Source organism: Neoarius graeffei, chromosome 24, assembly GCF_027579695.1.
Source record: "Neoarius graeffei isolate fNeoGra1 chromosome 24, fNeoGra1.pri, whole genome shotgun sequence".
NCBI classification, from domain to species: Eukaryota; Metazoa; Chordata; class Actinopteri; order Siluriformes; family Ariidae; genus Neoarius; species Neoarius graeffei.
In genome coordinates this window covers 3485391-3491714 of record NC_083592.1, presented here as the reverse complement: position 1 = coordinate 3491714, position 6324 = coordinate 3485391, and positions in this window count along the sequence as shown.

The window sequence follows — 6324 nt, the reverse complement described above, 5'->3', positions numbered from 1 at the left end:
TCCTTCTGGGAACAATACAGGAAAACACTTAGCCTCATTTGATTGGTCTACAAGCATTTTAACCGGGCTGTTCCCCTCAGCTGGAGCAAGATTCAAAATACTGTCAAAATATTGGTCCAAAACATCCTGTCCAACATCAACTGACTGGAGACAAGTATCCATGTACATGCAGTGTTGCTGCCTGTCATGCAAAAGCTCATCGTCGTTGTCACCTGCAGCTGGTTCTACACTATCTGTTTCTTGATTATCCAGTTCATCATCTACAGCATCCTTTGAGAAAACATTCAACCAGTCTTCATTGAACTGTATTTATTATTATTATTATTATTATTATTATTATTCTGTCACGCTTGGCTTTTTTTGAGGCATTTCCCCTGCATGAAAACTCATGAAATTTGATACACACATCAGTCATTATAACCATTTCTCAGCCACAGACGTTTGGCCCCGGGCGTGGCCCAGGGACTTCATAGCACCCCTTTTTCCATTTCCCATTGAAATGAATGGGTAGAACTTTGGAGTGATGATGTCATAAGGCCATTTGGAGTGAAATTACACATGGTCATTTTTAACGTACTCCTCCTAGACGATTCATCAGATTCATGTCAAACTTGGCAAACATGATGCGAAGATATTGCTGAATGTTGAATTTGATATCTTGTAATATGATTCTGATACTCTTTAGCCATTATGGCATCTTTATTAACAATCACGATCTTACACTTTCTCTAGTCGCGGTGGGGAGAACTCCGAACTCTTTTCATCTCTTTACAAACATAACACGGCTGGGCTTGTGACTTGTAACCCACGGTGGTGAAAACAAAACACTACACCTCATTAAACTGCATTACAATCACATATCACATATTGTAACTTTACAAAATATTGGATATCATGAGTCTGATGATATAACGTATACAATTCTGTGCACACTCATACACACACTCACAGTCATATGCATATTTATGCATACACACATACACTCACAAGTACGCACTCACATGCATACGCAACATCTATGAGCACACTCTCACACACACACCCTCTCTCTCTCTCTCTCTCTCTCTCTCTCTCTCTCTCTCTCTCTCCCCCCCTCTGACAAACAGACGCACACACTGCAGACACAGGAAAGCTAAGATGACTTAAGATTACAGCGTGAGATAGAGATAAGGAGGAGACACATGTATAGTTTTGTACATATATAAATGTACATTTTCACACCACAGAAACACACACACACACACACACACACACACACACTTACAGTCTTTGTCTGTCTATCTCTCATCCGTCAAGCAGTCATGGCATTTGCAACATGCACGTCACCTTTGAACATTTGATGAATATATGACATATGACTGTTTTGTTGGGTGGCGGGATGTCCTGGGTTGCGGAACCACATGTGCGAGGGCCCGTCAAGGCCGCTAGTGGCTTTAATTCTTCTTCTTATTATTTTTCTGTGGCGCTTGGCTTTTTTTGAGGCATTTCCCATGCACGAAAACTCATGAAATTTGATACACACATCAGTCATTGTAACCGCTTCTCAGTCACAGACGTTTGGCCCCGGGCGTGGCCCAGGGACTTCGTAGCACCCCCTAATGTCATGGAGTCCTTGGATTGGCATATAGTTTCAGCTACGCATACCAAATTCGGTACGTATGTAGTTCATCCCAAGACGAACAACTTTCATGTATACATTGCATTAGCCACGCCCAACAGGAAGTGAGGTAATTGGGCTTATATGCGTTTGGACACATGGTCATTTTTAACGTACTCCTCCTATACGGTTCATCAGATTCATGTCAAACTTGGCAAACATTATGCCAAGATATTGCTGATGCTGAATTCTGAAGGGATTTTTGATATGTTGTAATATGTTGAAATGGGAATATTATGAATTTTACTCAGACTTGTATTTCCTAAACGCAAGAAAGCAGCCTCCACAACAAATAAGAAACTCAACATAGACAAGTTGAAGAATGATGAGACACAGTGCAAACTCAAAATAGCTATTACAACTGCTCTACAGGAAAATGCCCCTGATCAAGAAGACACAGAAAATGTTGAGGACATGAGGCAACGGCTGAAAGATATTGTGTACACAACTGCAAGCGGTATTCTTGGACAGCAGAAGAAAAGTACACCAGACGGGTTTCAAGAACAGGCTGATTCTATCCAAACTTTGTTAGAAGAAAAACACAAAATTTATAACCTACATCTAAAAGAGAACTTTGATAAAAGCATGAAAGCTTTCAAAGATAATAAAGTGAAAGTGCAACAAGAAATCAGAGCCATGAAAGACAGATGGTGGTGCAAGAAAGCTGAGGAACTACAGGAACTGACAGACAGGAAGGACTGTCTGGACATGGATTATTCACCGGACTGAAGACTCTCCATGGACCAAGAAGCAATGTAGTGGCACCAGTGAAAAGTGCTGATGGAAGTATACTCCAGACAAATCTGGAAGACACAAAAAGAAGGTAGAAGGAGCTTTTTTCCAACCTCCTAAATCAGCAAGGGTCAGCTGATCCTGAGGCATGTTACTGGCTTGAGACCAACAAGAGAAGATCAGTGTGTACCCATCACATCAGATGAGCTTGAGAAAGCATTCAAGGATAGAGCAACATGGTGAAGCATGTGTAGCCTGGCAAAACTGAACCAGCACAGGACACAGAAATATCTTTTCGGGGTCTTTATTCTGAACCAAAAGAATGTTTGGTGTTCAGATAAAATAAAATAAATAATAAAAGTTTCAAAATAAAGTTTGCAGACCGTCCTCTGCGGTATCTGCATTTTCCGTATAAAAAAACAAAATAAGTAACACCTAACACTCTCTTTAACAGATGGCTGAAATCAGAATACTAGCACAAAAGTGTACAAAAATAAACGTATCAGGCTAGTGCAACCGAGTGCTAAAATAACTGTTAGGCAAACAACGGAGTGCAAAAATAACTATAGTGCCTCGACCCTGTGCATTTGTCCCAGAGCCCAACCAGCATTAATGGTGCGACGGTAGCCACATTACAACCACTGAGCCTCTTTCATCTGTCAGCGTCTAACACATTGACCCATCAGTGTACAACATTTCACAGTCTTCATTAACAGTCCAGCAACATCTGAAAAGTGTAGTGGGCCTGCATCACGGTAAGCAAGACGGCGACTTCTGGTTTTCAAAAACTGTTCTCGAAACAGTTCCCCAAATTGAGACAGTGACATCTGGTGGCATTAGTAACCAGTTACGTTACATTTTCCCACCCGGCTACACATAGTTAAAAGCTCAGTGGTCACAATTGAAGACAAGCATCAAAGAGAGTATACGAGAGCTCATGAAGCCAGACATTCCATGGCAGCTCAGCCAGGCCGTTCGTGCCACCGCTGCGGATGACTCTGGTGTGGGCCTTGCAGCCCATCTGCATTTCTGCGCATCCTAATGAAGCAGTCATCATCATCACTAGCGATGGACAGCTGACGACAGTGACAAATCATTGTTTCAGTTTTTTTATTTCAAAAGACAGTCGGGGTTGTAATGCAACATGAAATGTATGTTTAATTAATGACGATAAGATTGATTTGATTGTAGTTTATACACTTTCATACTGTTTGCAGTGCTAGCAAGAAAGTACAATTCTGGAAGAACATATGTTGCTGCAGCCAGATGTAATGTCCTCCTTGTACACAAGGTGTCGCTGTGTACTTGTAAAGGTGTTCCTTGGGTATATAAGTAGGAAGCCTACTGTTGTGGCTAGGTGTGTTGACCCCAGAAGGGCAAAAGGTTTTTGACTGCTTTACCGTGAAGGTGTGTGGTTGCCATGTGTCTCATTGTTCGTGGACTTTATATTTGCTGTAATAAATTCTTTACCTTTTATCACAAAGAAGACATCTGTGGACTTTCATCAACACTGAGAATAGTGGTAATATTATCGCCAAATTAAGTTACATCTTATCGCATCAACCAGGTCATTCCTCGGCTTAAACACCTCAGTAGTCGGCTGAGCTCCTACATATGTGAAAAATATATTGGAACATTATCATATCCATAAACTTTCCACATACATAGCACATTTACTGAAGCACTAAACAGAAATTTATCAGCAGATAAAAACGAGCACGTGGCTTTCTCAGGCACATAACAGATAATCAAGAATATTTATGGCTCAAATGTATGGTTGTAATAATTACTGAGCACCAACAGATGTCATTGTGCTCTTGGTTTTAAAAGCTCCAACGTTTCCTCCTGGTGCAATCAGGAAAAACCTCAAAAGCCTCACAAGCTTTCATCTGCCCATCACTATGAAACACAGTGCAGCAGTCTATCAGATTCCCTCAGTATCAGATATTTTCACATGGTCTATTTTAAGGCCCGGTCCCACAATACTGATAACTATAAATAAATAAACTATCAATGGGTCCCCTGCAGTTGATGTGGTCGGTGCTCACACCAGAGTGATAACGATCCCTCTAGCCCAGGCCTGGGTTTATCGGTATCGGTGAGATTTGCTTCTGGAGCCATTTTTCCAGGCCTGCACCTGATCTGATAAACATCTGACCAATCAGGTCATTGTTTACGTGTGACGTTGTCTGAGCACGTGATTTTTCCCCAGGAATCTTTGTACATCCTTGTTGCATCATGAAGTCCCGGAATACGAATTCACGGGAAATACAAAATATAATAGAGGTTTTTCACCTGACATCACAGGGTCACGTGACGCCCCGGTGTCCGCCATTTTGAAGGTCAAGCTAGCTAATGTCACCAACATAGTAGCTGGTATGTTACTGTAGCAATGTTTACGTTCAGTCATTTGGATGACTGTTAAAACCTTTCAGTCTCAAGTTTTTCCTTTACTGTATTTACTAGTTTACTGAGCTAGCGCGCTCGGGCAGGCTGGGAGCTAGCGAGCTTGCTCCCGGCAGGCCCGGGAGCTAGTGCCCTCGCTCCCAGCCTGCCCGAGCTAGCGCGCTCGCTCCCAGCCTGCCCGAGCTAGCGTGCTCGCTCCCAGCCTGCCCCAGCTAGCGCGCTAGCTCCCAGCCTGCCCGAGCTAGCACGCTAGCTCCGTAAACTAGTAAATACAGTAAAGGAAAAACTTGAGACTGAAAGGTTTTAACAGTCATCCAAATGACTGAACGTAAACATTGCTACAGTAACATACTAGCTACTATGTTGTTGACATTAGCTAGTGCTAACAGCTAGCTGCTAGTACACTGCTACAACACAGACACCGACCCTAATAATACAGTTCTTGGTCATTGCCTGGTAACAGCAAATTTATAACGGGCCATGTCTCAACAGACTAAGAAGTTATTTCAATGACATTTAATAACATTTTGTTTATCCTGAGGACCGAAAGTAAATGAAAATGTGAACAAACCTTAGCTGTAATAAGATGGCGACCACCGGCTCCAGGGACGACCCACTGATGTAGGCATGTTACCCAGCCTGACACAAAATATTTGTAGGCATCCAAACTCTTATACGCTTTCAGATCAATACCTGTGTATGGCGATGGGTTTTTAACGACATGGGTATACAGATCATGTGGGCCGAAGTCAGGTAAAGACGAGGGCTTCATGTACTTCCGTACGTCAGGGAACAATCCTGGTGGAAGCAGGTAAACGTCGTTCTCTAAGCCTGCTAACCTCAATTTTTGCAAATACCTCTCCCTCTGCTCGCCCTGTAAATGCCCTACGTCGCTGGATAGTGAAGGTGTTTTCTGCATCTCGCTCCTTTTTCTTTTATGTTTTTTGTTTGTCGCCTTCCTCGCATTCAAACCGATTCGAGCCGTGACCTCCAAAATGGCAGCCTCACATGACTTGGTCACCTGGGTGAAAAACCTCTATACAAAGCACGGAACTTTTATTCACGGATATGTGATTTTCCATAAAATATTAACAGGACGTTAATAAAGTAAACATATAAATGCAGGTAAGATATTTTAATTATGAACTTCAGCAGTCCAAATATTTAATTGTTTTAGACTTCTTAATATTTTATCCTTGATGCATCATCTGTATGAAATCAGAAACCAATCTGTAATATACTGAAACGTCTGTGACCAATCCATAAATTATTAGCATCTGTGATGCATCCGTATTAAAATCCGTAACCACTCTGTATTCTGTATCCTTTTTTCTTATATTCCTGTACTCCGTGACCTATCCATATTTTATCAGCCTGAGTGTGTGCATGGGTTGTTTTGGAGTCCAAGCTGTACAGTATGACCTGGAATAATGTGATACTACTTGGGAAAAACTTCCATGACCATTCCTAAATTGCATGCGTTTATTTCCCTGAGTGTCAGGACCGAGTGATATTATAGTGGGGATTAT